General features: G+C 36.0%; 1 protein-coding gene across 2 annotated transcripts in view; it reads right to left on the bottom strand.

Moving 5' to 3' along the window:
* ARHGAP24 (Rho GTPase activating protein 24) overlaps positions 1–25,985 on the bottom strand; it is a 509,415-nt gene that overhangs the window by 350,145 nt on the left and 133,285 nt on the right. The gene's annotated exons all lie outside the window — the stretch shown is intronic.

Genomic DNA, 25,985 nt, shown 5'->3' with positions numbered 1-25,985 from the left:
TTTGTGTTCTAATGATTGCATAAAATTGCTGAATTAGTTTTTCAAAGTTGCCTAAGTCTGTCCTAGCTTCCTTTGGTGATGATGACACTATATAATTGACAAGCAGTATTTATTATTCTGCTAAGTGGTTCACTTCTAAAATCCACCATCTTCTGCTTCATTAGTAACAATGTATCTCATGGTACAAACTTTCAGAGAAAAATATGGATTCTTTTATCCCAAATCACTGCTGATAGCATTACGGAAAGACCATGTACTTCTGATATTTACACTATATGTCTGAGCAGTATAATGTCATTGATTGTGTCAGTAAGAAAGATGGGAGTTGGGGCTTCTGGGCGACTCAACTCATTAAGTGTCCACTCTTGGTTTCGGTTCAGGTCATGATCTCAAAGTCCTAGGATCAAGCCCCACATCGGGCTCTGTGCTTGAGACTCTCTTTCTGCTTCTCCCTCTGCTTCTCTCCTTGTTTGTGCTCTCTCTTTCTAAAATAAATAAATAAAATCTTAAAAAGAAAAAAGAAACATGAGGACCGCCTGGGTGGCTCAGTGGGTTAAGCCACTGCCTTCGGCTCAGGTCATGATTCAGAGTCCTGGAATCGAGCCCTCTTCGGGCTCTCTGCTCAGCGGGGATCCTGCTCCCCCCCCCCCCCGCCTGCCTCTCTGCCTACTTGTGATCTCTCTCTCTCTCTGTCAAATAAATAAATAAAATCTTGTTTTTTAAAAAAAGAATCATGAGAGTTAGTGTAGTGAGAGACTATAAGATTTGGAATTAAAAACTGGATTTTTTTCCCCCTTTTATCTCCATTGTTACCCACATGACTGTGTATGACTGCCTTTCTATCTTTATGCCTCAGTTTTCTTACTTATAAGTGCCAGCATTTAAAGGTATTATGAACTCTAATGAATATTAAAGAAATATAAGTAAATTATTGATTAAATAACAATATCAGGGCTACTGAATATATGCAAGACATTACACAATGCCAGAAGAGAGTCCAAATGCACTTCACTGCTTGTCTAATGAATGATGCAGGAAGAAAGATAAATAGATGCTGTCAGTAAATTTGTTCTGGTTTTGTTGGACTGATCTTGTTCACAATTACAGAATATTGAATTTTGAGCCTAAGTCCTAATAGCCAGCTCTGTGGATCAGACATGTCTATGACAAACCATTATATGAGTCAATGATTTCTTAATTCGGAGTTAAAGCGATCTAGATACCAAGTGTCAAAGAATACTTTACATTATAGTAACTGCCAGGAAGAATACCAAGTCATAAAGGAAGAAAGCTGTGGTATAGTGAAGTAAGTCCTAGACTTGGAGGCAGAATGTCTGGGTTTGATTTCTGGTTGTCTCACTTAGAGCTCTCAGAATTTTATCTGAAAATTGAACACATCTGAGACTGTTTCCTTATCTTTAAAATGGTCATGTATACCTCCATAGGAGTGTTACGACTATTAAACATGACAGTGTATTTTTTTTTTAATTAATTAATTTTTTACTTTTTATAAACATATATTTTTATCCCCAGGGGTACAGGTCTGTGAATCACCAGGTTTACACACTTCACAGCACTCACCAAAGCACATACCCTCCCCAATGTCCATAATCCCACCCCCTTCTCCCAAAATAAAATAACTGATTCCTATGCTACATGAGGTCACTGAGACAAGGGGAACTGGCTGCTGAACTATGGCCATTCTGTGACTAAGGAATTTGATTGTTCTCATAATATGGAGAGTGCGGCTCATGGGTTAGATATTTGGTAACACTGTGGAATTAAAGTACCTCAACAGAAGTCTTTTCCATGATATCCGCCAAACAATTATCAGCTCATTCATAGCCATTTTAAGCATTTTACTTTCCAAAATAAAATGTTAATATATCTTTTTTTTTTTTTTTTTTTTTTTGTAGTCCAAAGTTCTGAGCACACATAATGGGATCCAACCGTAAACTTTTAGGAAGGTTAATTTCTAACCGGCAGTATTTTTAAATGCACAATTTTAATATGTTCTATTTTAAAACATTTTAACTGAGTATACTGTTAAAATACCAACATGCTTTATATAAGGAAGTGAGGTGGCAGACACTGGGAAGTCCTCCAAGGACACAATAATTAGGTTCTAGGAGGATAAGGGTGACTACATTTCCAGAAAGAAAAGTAAAGCTAATTTTTTGATATAATTAAAATATATCAAGCCAGCAGAAATTTCATAAGCTGAAACATATTTTTTTTAACTTTCTAGTTCATAAATCACAAGCTATATCCTGACCAAAAATCTTCCTATTAAAAACTCAGAGGACACAAACAATAGTTTTCATAATGTATTTGGTTTCAGGATTTATAATAACAAATGGCAATTTTATAACACCAGGTGTCTGCTCTGTCAGTGGTTTTGGGTGGGGTAAATCTAATGTATCTACTTGCAAAACTCCAATGTATAACATATATTTAAATATCCCTGTCACCTGTGTTCTCCAGGAACACAAACTGCAATTCCTTTTATCTGTGTCAATTTTTTCATTTGTTCCTCAACTGGTTTTAAGTAGCTGATGTGCCCATGTACCTCAAACTCAGGGCAAAATATATTAAACTCATTTTTGTAAGTATGATTGACTATCCAAGAATAATATGCACAGATGGTAGGATGCCAGACGGGCAGAGGGAAAGGTACTTCAGCTCAGAACTCTTCAGCAGGACCTCTTTAAGACATAACTGACGAAATTTTACCTACCCCTTCTCCAACATGGCATGGGATCAGGAGCCAATACCTTTAGAATAAGCGGGTTAAAGTTTTGTTTCTGGAGATAATCTGTAAACGCATACATATGGCCTAGGGTAGGTACGGACAAGTCCCACCAATCCTATCAGCTTGACTAGGTTAGCTGATTTTCCTAGGAGACTGGATGTACTCATTCAATAAAAAATATTCAAACCATGATGATCACTTTATTAAGCATGAGTGATAAAGCAGTGAACAAAAGTAGAAGAAAATCCATTCCTCTGTAGAGTTTACATTCCAGTTAGGGAAAACAGGTCTGAAATAAATAAAAGTGCATAGTAGGACAGATGGTGATAAGTCTCATGGACAAATATAAAGCAGAAATGGGCAGAGTGTGGTTGCAGGGAGAGGACTGTAACTTTTAAAAGTTTGGTCTGATCAGTTTCACTGAGTAGAACACCTCTGAGCAAAGATCACTGACATTTGAAACCTAAGTATTCCGTGCATACATTAAATACATGTAAATCTATGGCCGTGGCACTACCACCACCACCCCAGCAGGGGGCAGCACCTTTATCATCAACTTCTAGGTAGGTATTACGATTAAGGCGCTTTTACATCCACTATTGTATTTTACTCTTTGAGGTAAATACCCTTTCGTGTTGACTTTATATGTGAAAATAATAAAGTGACAAGTTTTTAAACAATCTGTTCAATATCACTCACTCATTATGAGCAATAAAGATCAGATGTCACCTCCAGGTGGTTTGACTCTCAAACTTCCACACTAACTACTATACCATCCATGGTGACTATGACATTGGGTCGCCACAGCTGGATGTCTCAGGACACAAGGCACAACACTCAGCTGAGGGATACCAAAAAATAAAAGGCAGAAAAATAATGGATAATTTTGCTCAGTTTGCTATTTTGCTAAGATCTGGTCATATTTGGTTTCATAAATATATCACAGTAACTAAGTAGAGCATTAGGCAAAGTAAATATAATTCATAACATCTTTTTATAATTATTAAATCCAATTCACTATTACTTCTTTTTTTTTTAATATTTTATTTATTTATTTGACAGACAGAAATTAGGAGTAGGCAGAGAGGCAGGTGGAAAGGGAGAGAGGGGGAAGCAGGCTCCCTGCTGAGCAGAGAGCCCGATGCGGGGCTCGATCCCAGGACCCTAAGACCATGGTCCATGGTCATGGTCATGAGACCATGACCTGAGTGGAAGGCAGAGGCCTCAATCCACTGAGCCACTCAGGCGTCCCTCACTATTACTCTATTCTATTACAGAAATGTCCTGCAAATGTAAACGTCTAGCTCTAATTCTGCTATCATATGATTTCTTCCCAATTCCTCATTTTCAGTTAAAATTCATCTCTGTCCCCTTCATACTCTGAATCCAATGCTTGACTTAATCAGATTTTTATGCCAGTCTATCTCTTCCATTAAATTATGAATATTTAAGTAGAAGACATAATGTCTTTTTTATCCTTGTATGTCACATAAATCTGAATCTAAAGCTTTGGTAATGTTATATTTTAAGCAAACATTGGCTGAACTGAAATAAAATAGAAAGGAACAAACGCTTTCATTTCCTCAGCTAGACTCTAAACTGCACTGCACCATGGCCAAATCACTGTCCACTTGGTTTTTGCAGAAACATAAAGACAAACAAGTCAGAGATAACAAAAAATTCATGATATTTAAAAATTATAAACTAGTCAAATAGTGGTATTTGTATACAATTTATACAATGAAGGTTTATGTGTCCATAGTTATTTAACTAAAATAATGAATCTTTGAAAAAGAACTTTAGAAATAAGATGACTATAGGAGTGCCTGGTGGCTCAGTTGGTTAAGTGTCTGCCTTCCACTCGGGTCATGATCTCAAGGTCCTGGGATCAAGACCCACATTGGGGGCAGGAGGTGCTCTGCTCAGCAGGCATCTTGCTTTTCCCTCTCTCTCTGCCTGCCACTCTGCCTACCTGTGCTCGCTCTCTATCAAATAAATAAATAAATAAATAAATAAATAAATAAAAATAAATAAATAAAAAAGATGAACATAGATCATGGCCCTAAATTGCACTAGTGTAAGAAGTAATGTTACAGATTTCTTTCAAACTAATAGCAACAAAATGAATGGGAAAGTCAACAAAAGATAGGTATTTGTAGCATCATTTTTTTGACATCTTAATGACTACTTAATCTAAATGGAAACCTTTTAAAATATCCATTTAATGAGACATAACTAACACTTATAGTTTACTATATATCATAAAAAATTAAAAATTAAGAGAATCTTCTATAATACAGATTCATAATATATTTTAAAATTTCCATAGAATTAGGCTAAGAATCTCAAAGCCATTAAAAATCTTATAGAGTCTTCAAAGAGCTCTCAGCTAGATTATCAATTTCTTCTTCTGGACCTCAAAATTTATATTTATGGGGTCTAATTTTCCCTCCAATTTGTGCTTCCTCTTCAGGGTTGAAATACAACTTACTAAGGAGGGGAATTCCCCACAAGACAGCTTGATGCAGGTGTGATACCCATTTTCCAGAGTCAAGCAGCTAGACACCTGCTTAAAGTCAGTTCAATCTTATATGAAGACTACATTCATACTCAGAGAGGATATTCCAGCATTAGGTAAATATTCATGTTTTCTATGATATAGTTTCTTTATAACCAAAAACTATTCTCCATTTTTCTTCTTGATTATCATACAGTCTCTCTCATTCATGGCCATAAAGCAATAATATAAATAATGTATGCAATCAAAAAAAATTTTTTTTTAAATCAGAGCCTAAAGGAAAAAAAAAAAAAAGAAAAGAGAGAGAGAAAGAGAGAATTAGAACCAAATTCTATTATCCAAACAATCAAAATTCTGTCTTATTTCTCCTGGAAGTTTACTATATGAAACAGTGTTTAATTACATCTGCCATTGACCAAAACATGAAAATAATTTTGTTATAAAGAAATTTTCATTAAAGCATTTTTTAAAATGATGGACTTGCTTTTTGTTATTAAACTGTCTGAATTTTTATCTTAAGGTCCAATTGAAAGAAAACAAATACAAACCATAAAAAAAGCAGATGTCCACTGATCATAACCAGAATTCACCCAAGAGAAATCTGCTTAAATGTAATTTTATTATCTAGGATAGTCTGACTTTTAATGATCAAAAATTTTTTTAAAGTAACAGATTGCTTTCATGATTATCATTGTAAGACCTGATCTTTACAAAAAGTGTAGGGAATGAGTTGCTCTTTTCTCTTACCGCCATCTATAGTTTGCAAGCACATGAGTTTCTATTTATCACACTGAACAGTGACAATTTAATAAAGATTTTGCTAGATCTCACAAAGTCCATATATAATTGTCATGTAGACTAAAATGAATGCCACATACAGGTCTGTGGTATTTCTTTAAAGAAAAGTCAATGACAAAAGAGCAAAGAGGTGCTCATATATATTATTCAAAAGTTTATACTGTTTGTCTGTGAGATGCCATGCACATACATCATCTCATTAGTTAGTATTTCTCAAAGGTCCACATTGTCCTTGTAATCCTGGCAACTATTTTGAAGCCAAATAAGGATTAACATAAGAATAAATTCTTTCGGTTTAGGCATCTCTAAATTAGTTAAAAAATCAATATTCTACAGAAATGAGTTATGTATTTCATTAATATCTTTAAGATAATATCCCATCATCATCATTATCAGAGAATTATAGGCTTTTAGAGGCAGAAGGGATCTTAAATGTAATCTGGTACTATTCTTTTGTTTTCAAACACAAGCAGAGTAATTAAATGACTCTTAACCCCATGCAACTAGTTAGTGATGAAGTCAGAAACTAAGATTTCAGTCTTAAACCAAATATTATATTCTTCTCATTATGAACAAAGCTACCTCCCCAAAGTAGTAATTAAATTAATATCTGATGATTATATATTGGTTCCTATGTGCCAGGTTCTGTTCTAAGCTCTATATTGATTTAATCTGTGTAACAGCCCGTCTAGCAGATACTATTAGCTTCTGCATTTTATAGGTGGAGAAACAGAGACAGCAAAGTTTAACTCGCCTGCCCTTCAAGTGACTAGTAAGACATTGAGCTGTTTTGGACCCAGGAATGATGGCTTCAGAGCCCTTGCTCTCAACCAAGATATACTATTGCATATAATTTATAAGTAGATAGCATTCTCCTCAGGGGCTATACCAAGAGAATAATCAACAGGTATCATCTTTGACTTAGACTAACTTCCAACCTATGATTTAATAATATAATTAAAGATAATTAAAGCAGCCTCCAAGGTGAGCTTTCCCAGAATTACTTGGGAGATTCAAACCAATTAGCTGTCAGTGATACTTTGCCATACCCCTGTAAGTAACAATGTGGGTTCACATCGGTTAGTTCATTCACTTTTCCTTTCCTACAGAAAAAATATTTACTGGGAGCCTACTATCAACCAAACACTCTTCTGAGAATAAAACAAACATCTCTTCTCTCATAAACTTGTACTCTTGCGGGGGAAAACATGCCACTGAGAGTAATAAAAGTAAATGTTATAGTTATATTATATATATACAATATAACTTACAAATAGATTACATAATTTATATATAAAAGTAAAAGCTATAGTTATATTAGAAGTTGATAAATACTATAAACAACAACACTCTTTATATTTATAGACCCTAATATTTATAGGCCTTATATTTAGACCCATGTTACAAGCTATTTGAAGTGTGGAGGAGAGGGCAGTTTGCAATTTTAAGTAGTGTCATCGAGATAAGGCTTCTTGAAAAAGTGAGCGAACACTTCAAGAGAGTTAAACATGAAGTGATCTGGAAGAAAGCCATCTGAGGAAGAAGAAAGAACTACTACAAAAGCCACAGGTATGATTGTGACTAGAGTTCTGGTGCCAGGCTGGGGAAAGTGATCATTAAGAAAGAAGTGGGGGACACAGAGAGATACCTGAGGGCCAGATCGTGAAGGGTCTTGAAGGACACTGGAAGGGCACTGGCTTCTGTTCTAAGTACCACAAAAAACACCGCAAGATTTTAAGCAAAGGAGTGCCATGACCTGACTTAGTTTTAGATCACTCTGGCTGTCATGTTAAAAATACAGCATGACAAGACAAGAACAGAAGCAGGGAGATAAGCAGAGAGGATTTTGGAGTAATATAGGTGAGAAATGACAACGGCTCAGGCCAGGGTGGTAATGGGAGAGATGTAAAAAGTGATACAGTTTTGGATATATTTTGAATATATTTAACAGATTTGGATGTATTTTGAATATATTTAACAGATAGAAGAGAATGAGAACAGCCAGCCGGACTCCAAACTTTGTGGTCTGAACAACCAGAAAGGATGGAATCGTTATTAACAAGACTGAGGAAGGCTGCAGATGAAGCAGATTTAAGGGGTAAGAGCAGTAGTTCAATTTGGGGGCATGCTGAGTTTATGGTATTTATTAGTCATTGAGTAGACTGTGGGAAGCCGTTGAATAAATGAGTCTGGAAGTTCAGGAGAAAGGAATGGACTGGAAATAGGTATTTAGGGGTCATCATCACATATACGGACTTAAAATCATGAGCCTACATCACACTAAATTCAGGGAGTAAACAGAGAATAAAAAAAAACAAAGACTGATTTACAAGGCCCTCAAATTTTATAGAGCTAAGTGGACAATAAGGACAGAAATAGAATTAGCAAAGAGGACTGAAAAGCTAAGTGAGATAGAGGAAAACCAAGAGATTATGGGACCTGAATGCCCAGTGAAGAAGATTTATCAATTGTGTCAAATTCTGCTCACAGTTCTAGTATAGTGGGCGAGGAAAATTGACCTCTGGACTCAGCATCACAGAAGTATGGGTCACATTGAGAATTAGTGGAATGGCAGTAGGCAGAGGTGAGAAAAGCTGGCTTTTAGTATTACGTATTTTATTCTGATTATTCTCATTATTAATTTCATTAACATTTTTTTGTGTCCTTTTTGGGGATTATGGGGAAGAGGTCATACCTTATTTAGTTTGATATTCTTCAGGCTTGTTAAACAGTTTCTGAATAATATCAACTGCTCAAGAATATTTTTGTGTTCAATGGATGAATAAAACACCTATATGTAAGACATAAAAAGTAGTTCTATTGTAGGTGGAAATTAACTGTATAGTTGAAAGGGAAAAAATCTGGTTTAAGACCAAATTTTTACAAATGTTCAAAGGAAAGTGCTCACTGAGGGCTGTGCGACCATTTAAAGGAGTAGCAGGATTTGGGTTGGATTTTAGAGAAGTACATCGATGTGTACACAAGCTCTAGTTACTCCCTGACATGATCTGCATTGTCACTTTGCTTGGTAACAGTGACACTTCCCAGAAAAAGAAGAGGAAGAAGGAGGAGGTGGGGGAGGGGTAGGTGGGAAAGAGAGAAGGAGGGGAGAGAGGAAAAATAGGCATATATCAGCTTATTTTGCTAAAATTTAGATTCTTTTTTGCGGGGAGGTATATCATGAGCAGGAGGGACAGTGAGAGGGAGATAGACTCTCAAGCAGACTCTGCTAGAGTGAAGAGCCTGACACAAGACTTGATCCCAGAACCCTGAGATCATGACCTGAGTGGAAACCAAGAGTCAGATGCTTAACAGACAGCATCACCGAGGTGCCCCTAAAATTTGGATTCTTAACTCAAGTGCAATGTGGCCTAGGATTTAGCAGGAATAAAAAAGATACTTCTTTTAGTTCAACAATCAGTTATGGAATATATTGTGAGAGAATTTGGGTCCTCCCACCCCCAAGAAATCCTTTTTAACTCCTAAGCCCCAGTAGCTCAGAATATGACTGCAGTTGGAGAGAGACTCTTCACAGAGTTTATTTAGTTAAAAGAAGGTGGGTCCTAATCCAAGATGACTGCTACCTTTCTAAAAAGAAGAAATTTGCACAGAGACACATAAAGAGGGAAGGCCATGGGAAAAGACAGGGAGAAAATGACCAGCTACAACCCAGGGAGAGAGGTCGGGAACAGATTTCTCTCACAAAACCCCAGAAGGAAATGACTCCGTGGACACTTGGGTCTCGGACTTTGAAACTGCTGAGCTGTGAGAAAATAAATGTGTGTTGTTTTAGCCACAGGGTCTGTGGGACTTTGTAATGGGAGCCCTAGAAAAATAATACAGAATGTAAAGCTAAAAAAAAAAAAAAAAAAAAGAATGTAAAGCTAAAATGACCCATCTTTTGCATTCATCTGCAAAAGAATGCTGTAAAAATAGATAGGAAGATTCCCAAGAGCATGGAAGGCAAACCAAGAAATGACTGGGTTTCATCTGAGTTTGCAGTAACTTCGCTATGAGAATGCTCTGTTCTTTTTTTTCATTTTTTATTTTTAAATTTTTAAAAAGGTTATATTTATTTTATTTGAGAGAGGAAGAGAAAGAGAGAATGAACAAGCAGCGAGGTAGAGGGACAAGCAGACTCCCCGCTTAGTGGGGCGTCCATGTGGGGCCCAATCCCGGACCCTGAGATCATGACCTGAGCCAGAGTCAGATGCTCAACCAACTGACACACTCAGGCACTCCCAGAAGTCTTGTTTTAAATACTGACCTTCTACTAATAATCTCATGACACGTCACAAGTTAGTTTAGAATTTTCAGAATAATTTCACCTCGAAATTCAACGTGGTGGGCTTATTTTTCTTTCAGTTTGTCTCACTGTTTTGTTCTTGTTGATATTTCCAGAGTCCAAATGACCACAAAGCTCACAGTTCAGCATATCAATGCTATTCTTGATTTACTTGGTATCTTTCCATACAAGAGAAAATTGTTTCTATCATTCAATCAATACAAATAATTTTTTAATTATCTCTCAATTCATATAAGCTACTCTGTGTACTCATTTGTGCCAGATAATCAAATGCTGACTATATATATGCAAATGAAAAAAGAAATGCCTTTCAAGAGGTAGTTAATATAAAAAGAGAGGACAATTACAGTGTAAGTAATCATTACTCTTACTGAGTTGAGGAAAGAATTAGTAGTAACTAGATTATAAATTCTCTGAGGACTAAGACTATATCTTATTGATCTTGAAAAACAGTATGAAACCTAGAATTGTCTTAAAATTACTATGGGCTCAAACAAAAAATGTTTGTTAAATGAACATAGAAGTATACCATGAGAATCTTACAGTCAACGTTAAAATCGTGAGGTAGAATGCTTTAATAAAAATAGAGGTTTTATTATTAATTAGGGATGGCAAGGGTTACAGATCAGGAGATGACTGTCACTGAAAAGACAGTGTGTTATAATCACAGATTCCAAAGTGGGGCGGCGGCGGGTGGGGGGGGGCACGTCATACTGCACATGGGGTTAGGGGAAGGCACAGGGGCAGCACCAGTACTGGTCAGAAGGCAGGCAGAATGAGATGGGAGGAGTGAGGAGAAATGTGGGCAAGAGCCTTTATTATGGTTTCCACGGTAAGGCATGGGGGAGGCAGGATAATCAGGTTTAGGATTAACTAGTTCAAGTAATTTCCATGAGCTCTAAGGTAAAAAGGCGGTCAGCAGTCTTCTGGTACTTGGCCCTGGGATGATTAGGGCAAGTGGATCATGGCTTCCAGAGTGTAAGAGTTCAATAGAAGATGTGGTCCATATACACAATGGAATATTACTCTGCCATCAGAAAGTATGAATACCCAGCTTTTGCATCAACATGGATGGGACTAGAGGAGATTATGCTGAGTGAAATAAGTCATGCAGAGAAAGTCAATTATCATATGGTTTCACTTATTTGTGGAACATAAGGAATAGCATGGAGGACATTAGAAGAAAAGGAAAAATGAAGTGGGGGAAATTGGAGGGGGAGATGAACAATGAGAGACTATCGCCTCCTAGAAACAAACTGAGGGTTTCAGAGGGGAGGGGAGTGGGGGGATGGGTTGACCTGGTGATCTGTATTAAGGAGGGCATGTATTGCATGGAGCACTGGGTGTTATATGCAAACAATGAATCTTGGAACACTGCATCAAAAACTAATGATGTACTGTACAGTGACTAACATAACATAATTAAAAAAAAAAAAAGAAGAGATGCTCAGGACTGTGATTCTGGATTGGTTTGTTGGCATTTAAAAGGGATGTTCTAGGGCAAGTCTTTGAATAACTTCAGGAACTAGCTAATCTTGGAAAGAGCTGACACTTTCAGATCAGCAAGTTCCCTGATGTTAAAGAACCAGAAGACAGAATATTAGAAAAAGACATGGCTAATACATAAGGGTTGCTTTATTTCCCAGTAATTTGCCACTTTCTTAGTAATTAACACACTGAACAATATCTTAGATTTTTTTTCAGCCTCTCATGACCATAACTTATTAGCCCAGTCTTAACTTTGACATTGATGTTAACAAACAGCTGTAATAAAATCAGTATAAATTTTAGTAAATCTTTCCTAATTTTATAATGCCTTAATAAAAACAATGCCATTTTTCCTCTTTTTGGAAATTATTTATTCTAATAAATAGATATGCAGAATTAATATGACTTGCTTTTAAATGAAGGTTATTTTTGTGCACAAAAAGTATAAAAAGACATCACAGAAAAACTCTTTAAAGGTTATCAATTCTTCATTGACTCAAAGGACACAGTAGCAATTATTTTCCTTGAATTATACTATGTAAATATCTTGGAGCCAATTTTGAGAGTTTATTATTTCTTTAGGTTTATTGAAAACTGGACAGGGTATAAAGAATCATATTCTTCATATTTTATTCTCCTCTTGGTGTTTGCCTGAGATTTAGGGTAAATGCCTTTGCTTCTGTGTCCTCTGGATGCCTTTTTTCCCCCAATGTAATACTCAGGATGACACTAGCCATATGAAGATAGGCTCTGAAAATGCACCGAGGCTCTAGAATTTACTGAAGTAAAAAATAGTACTGAATTTTCTGTAGTCAATCTCTCCTAAAGCTGCAGATTGAAAAATAGGTTATACCCAAGATTGTGATTAAAGATAACAGTGGTCATGTCTGATTCTCAGTTCCATGGGATACATCCCCCTTTCCTGGGTGACCTCAGGGCAAGCTGAGGAATATTCAACAAGAACAGAAATAGATGGCATTAAATCCATCAAATACATCACTGTTCCATTGTCTTTATATTAGAATGACAGAATGACAGAAGGCCCGAGTAAGAAGTGATAAGGAGATTCTGAAAGTTAGCTCTGTAAGAGTATGTTAGTGACTCAGGTCAATGCCTGATGAAATGAACCAACAGCATTAAGTTCTTATCTTTAATTCAGCGTGTGTTTTTGTCACTAGTCTCTCCTTAAGGGAATTATTTGTCTTCACAATTTTATTTAAAGGAGAGGGTTTTTAGTAATAGATATCAAATAGGGAAAGGAGATCCCACATCTGTCCATGGTATATACTCTAGTAATTAAATGTAAGTTGTAACTTAAGAATGACACTTTGGAAGACTCCTCACTGATCCAGTTCGACACGGGGCCTCATATTCTGTGGCGGCATACACGCACATGAGCACACCCGTGCACACACATGGACACACAGATGAAATTAAAATTGATGTTAACACCAGAGGGGAAGAAAAAAGAGCAAAACCGCACAGCCCTATATTGCCAAATGGACAGTCATGGAATTTTCTTCAGGTTTAAAACAAGCTGCTCTCACTTACGGAATTTCTCTTCCCATAACCATGAGAGGATTTTGGAGAAGTCACATGTCAGTTGAAGAATGCACCCCTTTAGTTTTTCAAGTGGTGCCAAAAGGTGTTAGGAAAGAAGAATATTAAATTGCAACAGGCTCTTCTCTAAATTCATTGGAACAGCTGAACTAAAACCACTAAGTCAAGCAGAATCTGATTACTCAGAAGGGGTTGTATCATGTAACACACACGAGTCTAAGAAGTATCATTAAACGTGGTCTTTGGATCTAAAATAAAATAGCCAAAGACTCGCACTGATGTACTCCTCGGGTTAAATCACTGCAGCAGCTCTTCAGTCAGGGCTCAGCTTGAGTTCTGAATGTGCGAGACCATCACGACTGAGGAGAAGTGGGTGGAAGTGAGACAAGTTACTGCAAAGCTCTGCCCTGTTCCTGGCCTGAGGAGAGAGACTGGGACAGGCGTGGGCTGTGATGGAGGTGGTGTGTGGTGGAGGTGGAGCTCCTGCTCAGGTGATGATCCAAAGGGAGAGTAGACGTGAAATATTTTATTTATTTGAGGGAGAGAGCAGAAACCACACAAGTGCACAAGCATGAAGTGGGCAGAGCAGAGGGGGAGCGAGAGGGACAAGCAGATTCTGCACCCAATGGAGGGCTCAATCCGAGATCATGACCTGACCCCAAAAACCGAGAGATGCTTAACCCATTGCACCACCAAGGCGCCCCAGGGGAGTATAGATTTTAGATAAAGCCTCATAAGAATGCAAATCACAGTCTTAAGTCTTAGCAATCGCCTTCTATGTTAATACATGTTCCTATTTCAATGAGCAACCTCAAATATCTCTTTGATGTAAATCAGTACTGTCCAATAGAAACATGATGTGAGTCAAATATTTAACTTCACATTGTCTAGTAGCTACATCAATAAAAGTAACAAGAAACAGGTGAAATCTATTTTTATTATACATTTTACTTATACATTTTATTTCATCTAATGGGTTGAAAATATTCTCATTTTAACAAGATTATATGTTGAAAATCTTAATGAGCTATTTTAATTCTTAATTTCTGTACAAAGTTTTTGAAATTGAATGTCTTCTACACAAAACACATCTCAGTTCAGATTCGTCACATTTCAAGTTGTCAGTAGTCCCATGTGGTTAGTGCTTACCTCGCATGGCTATCGACAACACATATCAGATGTTGGAGTCTATTACTGAGGAACACTTGGAAAGCCAGTGTATGTTTAAATAGGAAAAAACCTGTGAAGCTGATATACCTAGCGGTATATCAATTAACCCAAAACTTCTCTTCATGATCCCCACATTTCTTTGTTGCCAAAATTTGGGGTTCTAGAGACTAAAAAGTTGATGTAAAAAATCTTGGATTATACTCTTAGCTCTAACCATGGCTCTGACTGGGTTGTTTGTTAGTGGATCTGGACTATGATTATAGTTATACCTATACTATCCTTGGATTTGATTCCAGTTTCAGACACCTTATGAGTATGTACTGATACACCTTAGAATTAAACAAAAAAAATGTACTGACCTCCAAATAACACTGACTCTCTATGCAACTCAAGCAGTTAATTAATGTAGCTTATACATTTTTCTAGTTGAACTTGGTTCCAGACTCGATATTGTTTACACATTTATCTATGCAGGAAAACCATCACGTGTCTATGAATGGGGGCATTCTAAAGAAATTAATTCATTCCTTCCTTGAAAAAACTATTTACAAAATGGTCACTCTGTGTGTAGATAAATGAAGCACTGAGGGCAAAACAATGAGAGTGTGGAACATGCCACAAAGAGCTTCTGGTTTGGTTTGCAGAAATAGATACATCAAATTAGTGTATATTATTAGTGTAGAAAGGAACATGAAGAGAGAGAAATTAACATGCCTTCTATCAGGAGACTTCATGGAGAAATTTAAACTCACAATGTTCACAAGGATGACTGGGTTTGAGCTGACAATTCCAGATTGAGGAAAACGTTTCAGTAGAGGAAGGGAATTGAGTGGCTAGGGATAGGAAGAGCCTAATTTAATTGGCAATTTTGTGTGAAAAAGTAATAATGGTGGTTAATGTTGATTATATAATATGTATTACATGATATATAATAATGAGGATACAATAATGAGAACACTGAGCACAGAGAGGTTTAATAATTAAGATCTGTAAAGCTGGAAAATATCGGATAAGTTTGGGCTAGACACTTTGAATTCAGAGTATTAGTGGAACATTCAAGTGTCAGGGACTGTGGTGTTAGAACATCCATATAAAGTTGAGACTGGAGATATTATCTTGGGAATGAAGTTTACGTTATTAATGATTAATGAACTGTAGGAAAGCATCTAAAGAGATGAATATCGAAAGCTAAGGCCTATTCCCTAGGAAACAGTCACAGCTGGAAAAGGAACTTGAGGGAAAAAGAGAGAGAGATGGTCCATGAGAAAACAAGGGAAGTGTAATATGATGGAAGCCAAGGAAGGGAGATAGATAATCACATCAAATGATTTATGAAAATCAAGAACAAAGTCTGAAAAACCCCATAGCATTCATTCAGAAGGAGAGAGAAATCCAACAGGAATGCAAGGCGGTTCTCAGTGAAATAAGAGAAAGTGGATTAAAAATAAGGGAGCCATTGAGTATAAGCCCCTCATCTGACAATTTTGGTTTGGTGCAACAAAAGAGAGAACCATAATGGAAGATGAAGAAATATCAGCCTCTGAAAGTCTTCGTTCACTCACTCAACCACCAGATAGTGGTTGGGATGGACGGGTTAGCAGAATCTTCTGAGCTACCTCCTTAAGCATAGAAAGAAGGATGAAATGGATGAAAAGATTAAAAAGGTAGAAATCAATGACAAGAGAAAATTCCATGTAGCCTGTGGAGAAAGTCCACTATTTAAACTACCAAAATCATCTACCCAAACAAAGTGAAGTGGGCTTGGGAAATTCAAGAAGGTGAAGAGTACTTGAAAAAGACCTGGTAATGTCTCTATGAGTAAAATTAAATAAATAAAATTATTGCCAAATATTGGGGAAGGTTTATTGTAGTTAAGACACCATGCTCTTTTAGTGGGTTAAGTATTTTCCCCCACAAAATTTTGAACCTAGAGGTATAGATATAGAAGAAGAAAATGGTGATTTATAAGGACATTGATTAAAAAGTAGTTCATGGGGCACCTGGGTGGCTCAGTGGGTTAAAGTCTCTACCTTCGGCTCAGGTCATGATCTCAGGATCATGGGATCGAGCCCCACATCGCGTTCTCTGCTGGGTGGGGAGCCTGCTTCTCCCTCTCTCTCTGCCTGCCTCTCTGCCTACTTGTGATCTCTGTCTGCCAAATAAATAAATAAAATCTTGAAAAAAATAAATAAAAGTAGTTCATGTACTTACTGTGACAAACCTTCATGAACTGGTCTAGGTAACAGAAGTAAATAGCTAACAACCATAGATGTTTTGAGATACTTATTTTCAAACTAAGTACAGATGAGATTCTCTACCTGATCAGAAGATGAGTTTGTTTAAGAAATCTGGCATTTTTTATCAAGCCTTAGGGATAAATTAGGTTTGAGTTTTATTGATTTGAATCACAAGAGAAGAAAGTTATCTTTTTCAAGGAGAGTAAATAAGAGTCTAAGGGTAGTAATAATTCCAAGCACCTCTAGGGTCTGTCACTGAAAAGGTCTTCTGGCCCATGTACTCAAATCTCAGACACAGGACAAAGAGAAATGAAAAAGAGTAAAACTTGAAAGCATTGGCTTTAGTGGTAGTTTCTTTGAGGATGGGAGTTTCTCAGGAACACATCAGACAAAGCATGAGGGACTATGGACCCTGAGAAACAAACTGAGGGTTTTGGAGGGGATAAGGTTAGGGGAGTGGGTGAGCCTGGTGGTGGGTATTATGGAGGGCACGTATTGCATGGAGCACTGGGTGTGGTGCATAAACAATGAATTTTGGAACACTGAAGAAAAACAAAATTAAATTAAAATAAAGAAAATAAATTGCTATATCAGGGGGAAAAATACTAAAATAAATAAATAAATAAATAAATAAACAAACAAACAAATAAATAAATAAATCTGTCCTCTCCCCCCACCCCCAAAAAAAAGAAAGAAAGAAAAGAAACATCTGTGGATATCAGTAGTGATACTGGTGCTTAAGCAATTATGAACAACAGCACTTTTTATGGGCATCTGAAATAATTAACTGTAGGAATAAAGTAAGGAGGAATGTAAGAGAAAAAGAAATCGGCAGAATTGATTTGGAAGCCAAAGGGTATACCTCACTGAACATACAATAGACATCATCTGAGATTAGCCTCTAGTTTTTGGACATATTTAATGATGCTGAAGTTCCTGAAAATTTTAAAAAAGCTGAGCCAGAGAAATCTTATATTTGACTATTATCATGAGGAATATTAGTGATAATTTAGAGGCAGGACAAGTTTATCGAACTGAGCAACCCTATAGAATATTTAGTCTATAGATCTCATAAATTACAGAAACAAAATTGTTAATACTGAGACAAGGTATCCTTTTATTTCTCCATTGCATATTCAGTAATCAGCATATAACACTAGCTCATTGACTGAAAGGGGACCAAATCATTTGCGAAATTTTCCATTCCTTAATTAGATTAGACTGTTAATTATTATATGGCATAAATCATTTATATAATTATATTCAAGTATAATGGTAAGTCATATAAATAGAAGAAATTGTAAAAACAATAACTGGTATCTTTAGAAGGGGAAATATCCTTGCAGAGTATAGCTGGAGAAACTATTAAGGACCTACCTATGATAAAAAGTCAAAGGAACATTTGTTTGGCAAAAAAAAAAAAAAAAAAAAAAAAATCACACTATTAACAGGGGCCAGAACCAGAGGATTCTGGTTGCTGAGCTGATCTAAAACTCAGAGTTTAATTTTACAAAGGCAATACTTTAGGAAGCACATAACAATTACTTCTATTCCAACAATATCTGTTTTGAACTATTAATTTATAATTGTAATTAAAAGGAGGGGAAAAAATCTAAGGTCTTAATCTAAAATTGCATTTTAATTTCCTGGATCTTGGTGAGTGAGAAGGGGAATAAGGTAAAAAAGTAAGAGAGCCAATGGTTGTAAATATCTCTCTGTTAGAACTTCTTGATGAGAAGGGTTTATTTTACGTAAAGCAAAATAAAATGAGAGATCAGTTCAAGGAGCAATCTACATTAAAATTTTAGGACCTTGCACATGCCTAGAGTTATACGAAATTGCCAAATTTAAATACATTAGAATACAGTTCTCTCCTAATAGAAGCTATTGAATAAACAGTGATCACAGGAAGACTAAATTACATGCTAATTTGTCAGTCATTTATACTACGTAACTTTCTAAACATTCCAAGATAATTCAAGAAAGAGTAACTTTCTAAACATTCCAAAATAATCCAAGGAAGAGTAAAATATGATACAAAGCACATGCCTTACCTCTGTGTGTAGTTTATAATTAGATTGAAAAATAACCAAAAAGACAGGCATCAAGAGGAAAAGAGACTCAGAGAGGCAGCCAAAGAAATGCCAGACAGTGAGAAAAGTGAAGAAAAACACAGGCAGCCATTCAGATGAACTGTTAATAAGACAAGTGCCAAGATTTCCATATGGGCAGTGTGGTAATACTATATGTAGACATATACTAAGCATTTTAATAGCCAGGTTTCACTAGGAGCTCAAAACAGTAGAGGCTAGACAACAGCGTGCTCATTATTATTTTTCCCTTGAGCCAAACATGCATATAAAAGAAAGCAAAAATGTTATCCATTGGAACAAAACCAAAAGGAAAAGTTATTTTAATGAGCCTAATATATTCTAAGTAAATGATACTGTTCCTAGGGTAATTAGTGTCCTAGAACATCTGTTACATTACCAGGGAAAACAAAATCTAATTTTATCTCCTGATACTCAAAAACATTTATAAACCTGCAAATGACACCATCATGCCGTGAAGAAATACACAATACAAGGTAATTGCAATTGTAAAACTAAATGGAGCTTGGAGAGCCAGGCATTTTATCGGACATTGACATTAGACATTAATTTGCTATTAACTAATGAAGACATGGCAGCTGAGCTGCATACCCATTTACAAAAAATCAAATCCTAAATCTCCATTGTATATATGTGATTTAAAAGGTTTAAAAACACAGTGAGACCTGGGGATAAAAGTATATGTTTATAAAAAAAATAAAATAATTAATTAAAAAAAAAAAAAAAAACACAGTGAGACCATGGGAATATTTCATTTCGTTTTTCCTACAACTTACCTTAGTTTCTATTATCATGTAAAATCCGGTAAGATGGAGTTCTAACGTCTTGCACCAAAAGACCACAAGAAATTGCCTCCTGCCCCAAGCATCTCTATTCTTTCACCAATAAAAGAATGGTAGTTCTTCAAGCAATATCTGTTCCCATTTCACCAGTTATGTGACGTACAGCTTAGGACGAGAAAATATTTAACGCCAGTCTTTACTTGTGAAAGAAACTGCTAATGTCCCCCAATATGTGTTTTCTTATTCTTTTAAATAGTACTATAAGCCTAATTTTTATATGGGCACATGGATATATAATAGATCAGAGAATGTATGGCGAAAAAACAAAAACAGAGGAAACACAAGCTGATAAAGTTCAGGAAAGAAGTGGAAGAAAAATCGAGTAAGAACATGGGAAAACTAAAGAATAATTAGAGTTGAGTAAATTACAAGACACAGGTACATTGGAAAAGATAAAAGAAAAACTTTAAAAAGAAAGAGTTAAAATGTGTTTTATAAAATGGGTGTATCTGTATAAAACCCATTTTGAAAGAGTATAAAACCCATTTAAAGAATCAGACAAAGGAGCACAGAAAATATTTAAAATATAAATTAAATTTTCTAAAACAAAAGGAAGAATTTGTTCAACTGGTACAAAAGACACACCATATACCAAAACCATTTCACAATGAGATGTATGTATCCTAGTCACATTATCATTAGGTAAAGAAAAAATTCTCTGGGTGGCCACACAGTGTGACCAAATCATTTTTAAGCAGTCAAAATTCTGTCTGATCTTAGTTTTCTCTACCACAATATTCAGCATTAGAAAGTAGTAGGAAAAAATGGCCGTGAAGACCTGAAAGACATAAGGTATGATCCAATAATTTTCCACTCAGAGTTTTGAACAAGCAAAACAGAAATATTGCTATGAGCTCACCTTGAAGAAGTGACATGAGTGATAATTTTTGCCAAACAGGAAAGAATGGGAAGCTATAGCAAAATGATTAGAAGAGACTATTGAATCTACTTAACTAAAACATGTGGGGAGCAGGATTATAAAACTTATATAAATGTTATAGATCCTGAAAGTATAATAATCTAACAAAATAGGCAAGAGAAAAAAGAAGGCTGGAAAATTTTTTAAATGTAAAGTTATTTTTCTTACAGTTAGTTGAAAAGCTGTATTACTTAAATGTGATTAATTAGAGACATTTCAGTTTATTTAATAACACATATACATTAAGAAATACAACACTGTCAACTAAATTGAGTGTGGAGAATGAAGGGTAGTGAGAGAAATATCCTATCATAATCATTCCTCCTTCTAGAGAATAAACAGTAAAATATAGACCATAGAGGATTTTATACAAATTTCTAGCTTAGGGATATCCAGTTTAAAAATAGCTTTAACAAAACACAAACTAGGGGCACCTGGGTGGCTCAGTTGGTTAAGCGACTGCCTTCACCTCAGGTCATGATCCTTCAATCCCTGGATCAAGTCCCACATCCGGCTCCCTGCTCAGTAGGGAGTCTGCTTCTCGCTCTGACCTCTCTCCTCTCATGCTCTCTCTCTCTCCCAAATGAATAAATAAAATCTTTAAAAGAAAGAAAGAAAGAAAGAAAGAAAGAAAGAAAGAAAGAAAGAAAGAAACAAAGAAAGAAAGAAACAAAGAAAGAAACAAAGAGAAACACAAACTACATGGGGTGCCTGGGTGGCTCAGTGGGTTAAGCCTCTGCCTCTGGCTCAGGTCATGGTCTCAGGGTCCTGGGATTGAGCCCCGCATCAGGCTCTCTGCTCAGAATATGAGCCTGCTTTCTCCTCTCTCTCTGCCTGCCTCTCTGCCTACCCATCTCTGTCTGTCAAATAAATAAATAAAATCTTAAAAAAAAAAACAAAACACAAACTACGAAACAAAATATTGAAAAAATATCCTATACAAACTAAAAGTATGATATAAAAGGACATATTCTATCAATCATACCAACATATTGTAGGGCTAAACTCAACTATTATATATAAAAGAAGCTAACAAATTAGAAAACAAAGTGAAACCCAGGCATATGTTGACTCCAAGAGAAGAAATTGAAAAACACACACAACCACACACATTCATTCACACACATACACAATCCACTACACAAAACCCTCATTGTATGCCAAAACAGTCGAATGAATATAGATAGAATTTTCCTATAGCCATCTAATAGAATGAGAAATGAACAAGATAATGAGAAAAAAGACCTAAAGAAATGAAAATTAACAACTAACTTTCTCTTCAAAAACATGAATCAAAGATAAAATTCAAAATGGAAATTATGGAATATACAGAAAAATATGAGTGTTAGTATAATTACTTAGCAAAACTCCTGGGGCTATACCTGGGAGAGCCTAGATGAATATTCCTACCTTAAATATTCATATTCAATTACAAAATTAAATAAACAATTACATATTAAGTACTTTGAAAAAGAATAACACAAAAGCCCAAGGAAAGCCGAATTGAGGAACTGATAAAAATACAAGTTGAGATAAATAAAATTGCATGAAAATATTAGAAATCCTGTTGAAAATATCAATAAAATAATAAACCATTAACTAAATAAAGTTTTTAAAAAGATTCATGTGAAATTATTTATCTCAATTCTATGAAAATACATTTTAAAACTTGGATTAAATGATTATTTTAGAAAAAAATAACTTATTAAAAGTTACCAGAAAAAATAGACTACCTAAAGCAATCAACATGGAAAATATGAAAGATGCTGTCAGACTGTTACCATTGTGCAAATGACATGTGATGGTTATACCAGAAATTCTACCAAACTGGAGCAGTGGTTCCAACACCTGGAGAGCTTATTAAAGCACAGATCAGTGGCCCTAACACTGGAGATTCTAATTCACATTTCTGGGATGAGGCCATGAATTTGTATTTCAAAAAAGTTTCTACATCAGTGGCTCTCAGCAGGTGGAGTTTTGTTCACCAGGGGATATCTGTCAATGTTTGGGGATATTTGTTATTGCAGTTACCATGTGGGAGGGTGCTAATGACAAGGTAGATAGAAGCCAGAGATGTTGCACAGGAGAGTCCCCACAACAAAGAATAACCCAGCCCAAAACATTCCCAGGTCTGAAGTTCTGGGTATTGCTAATTCTGTTGGTCTCTAGACCACACTTTGAGCAGTGCTGTTCTAGAGTGCAAGGGGACACAATTTCTTTCAAGAATCAGATGGCAAATACTTCAGGCATAGTGCTCCACATAGAGTCTCTGTCACACATTCCTTGTTTATTTTTGTAACCCTTTAAAAATATAAAAATGTATTCTTAGCTAGTAGTCCTTACCAGAACAGATCCTTCTGAGAATAATAGGTACACAAATTTGTTGTGTGATACAAATACAAAGAACAGAAATTCTTCTGTAATGTGAAAAAATATATCTTTCTTAGTCTTAAAACTAATCATCAAAATTAATTACAAATTCTAGCAGGCCATTAAGATCAGGGAGAAAAACAGGATCTTCACTACCACCACTGTTCTTTTACACTTTCTAGTGATGATAGCCCATATAATTATACACGAGAAATAAATGATTCTTCTAGAGGTTGACAAGCAGCAGCGGAGTTGAAACTAGCTGGATGACCACTATATCTGTGTTTTTCTTTGTAGGGCACTATAGAAGCTGAATTTCCTAATAGGCAATTCCGTATGATTGAGTTCTACAGGTAGAACATGGATAGAAGTGAGGCAGACTAATTCCAAGTTTGCTTAATAAAAACATTCCAAGTGATTCTGGTTCTTTCTTCCCACGTCTGCCAGCTGAAGACAGAGAATGCAATGCAGAATTCTGAGGCCTGAGAACAGGGGTTGGCAAACTGTGGTTCACGGGCCAAATCTGGCCCGCTGCCTAAGTTGTAAATTCAGTTTAATTGCACAGCCATGCCTCAACATATACGTATTGTCTGTGGGGGCTTTCAAGCTACAACAACAGTTGAGTAGTTGCAAGAGAGACTGTATGGTCAGCAAAGCTTAAAATATTTACTGTCTGGCCCGGTATGGAAACAAAATTTGACAACCCTTGTCTTCAGATGATAGAAATAGAAAATTGAAGATACCTATGTCCCTGAATTACTCTTTGGGTATGGTCACCCCACCCCTTCATACTGCATTGGACTATATTGCAAAATAAAATTTTATTTTGTTAAGCCACTGAGATTTAGTGCTTATTTAGAAGCTAGTTAGTGTTGGAGGTGTCTGGGTGGTTCATTCAGTTAAGTGTCTGCCTTTGGCTCAGGTCCTGATCCCCGGGTTCTGGGATTGAGCCCTGTGTCAGGCTCCCTACTCAAGGAGAGACTGTTTCTCCCTCCCCTCCCTCCTAGTGATCTCTCTCTATCACAAATAAATAAATAAAATCTTAAAAAATTTCATTTCTTTTGATGGCTGCATAGTATTCCATTGTGTATATATACCACATCTTCTTGATCCATTCATCTGTTGATGAACATACTATGCAGCCATCAAAAGAAATGAAATCTTGCCATTTGCAACAACATGGATGGAACTAGAGCGTATCATGCTTAGCGAAATAAGTCAAGCAGAGAAAGACAACTATCATATGATCTCCTTGATATGAGGAAGTGGTGATGCAACATGGAGGCTTAAGTGGGTAGGAGAAGAATAAATGAAACAAGATGGGATTGGGAGGGAGACAAACCATAAGTGACTTTTAATCTCACAAAACAAACTGAGGGTTGCTGGGGGGAGGGGGTTTGGGAGAAGGGGGTGGGATTATGGACATTGGGGAGGGTATGTGCTTTGGTGAGTGCTGTGAAGTGTGTAAACCTGGTGATTCACAGACCTGTACCCCTGGGGATAGAGTATTATGCCTCCATCAGAAAGGATGAATACCCAACTTTTGTAGCAACATGGACGGGACTGGAAGAGATTATGCTGAGTGAAATAAGTCAAGCAGAGAGAGTCAATTATCATATGGTTTCACTTATTTGTGGAGCATAACAAATAGCATGGAGGACATGGGGACTTAGAGTGGAGAAGGGAGTTGGGGGAAATTGGAAGGGGAGGTGAACCATGAGAGACTATGGACTCTGAAAAACAATCTGAGGGTTTTGAAGGGACGGGGGGGTGGGAGGTTGGGGTACCAGGTGGTGGGTATTATAGAGGGCACGGATTGCATGGAGCATGGGTTGTGGTGCAAAAATAATGAATACTGTTATGCTGGAAATAAAAAAAAATAAAAAAAAAATCTTAAAGAAAAAAAGAAGCTAGCTAGTGTTAACTACCTTGGGAAGGTAAAATTATGAGCAGATATGATTGGTTACCTATAATATTCAAGAGAATCAACTGAAAATTTATGCAAAGTGAGGAGGGTTTATATAAAGGCAGATGGTTACAAAATTAATTAAAAGAATCGATAGTACCTATCTATCTATTTAAACAATCACCAGTAATGGTTTAGAAAACTCTCAAACATGCAACAGAAGTAAGACATACCTACACTAAATTTGACCTGAAATGTGGAAACTCTATTTGAATAAAACTTTAAAACATTACTTGGAGATACCAAAAGTAACTAGGACATATCTTATCTTGATTAAACTTATAACTATAATATCGATGTCAATTCTCACCAAGTTGACTCAGAATAATAACTTATTTCCAATAATAATGTCATGGGATTGTTTTCCCCCAACTACACAGGTTTATGCCATTCTTTATACAGAAATACCAACAGGAAAAAGTAACTAGGACATAGACATTATAACTTTCCCCAAAATAAATGCTATATGGATCAATGAAGTTAAAATGAAAAATAAAACATAAAAGTTCTAGAAGAAACTATGGGAAAGTACTTTTAATAATCTCAGAGTGTAGAAGACCTTCCCAAGCATGATGCAAAATCATTAACCCATTCTAAAAAAAGAAATGATTAAAAATTTCAACTCAATAAATTCTACCAATATCTCTTTCTCTCATATATACATGTGGAGGCACACACACACACACACACACACACGTGTGCATGTACATACATATATCCATGTATGTATGTATATATGTGTATGGGTTAGTATTAGCACTGTGAAATGTAAAAAAAATCTTAAAATATTTTCTCACCAATCAGATTGCCAAAAATAAAAAAAAGTTTGCCAACACACAATGTTGGAGAGAGGGTGAATTAAAAGATACTTTTATACATTGCTAGTAGTGGTGTAAATTGGCAAAATTCCCATAGATAACAATTTTCAGATTATTTACCATAATTAAA

This window comes from Mustela erminea, chromosome 2 (assembly GCF_009829155.1).
Source record: "Mustela erminea isolate mMusErm1 chromosome 2, mMusErm1.Pri, whole genome shotgun sequence".
In the NCBI taxonomy this organism is placed as follows: domain Eukaryota; kingdom Metazoa; phylum Chordata; class Mammalia; order Carnivora; family Mustelidae; genus Mustela; species Mustela erminea.
This window is presented reverse-complemented; position numbering and strand designations above follow the sequence as displayed.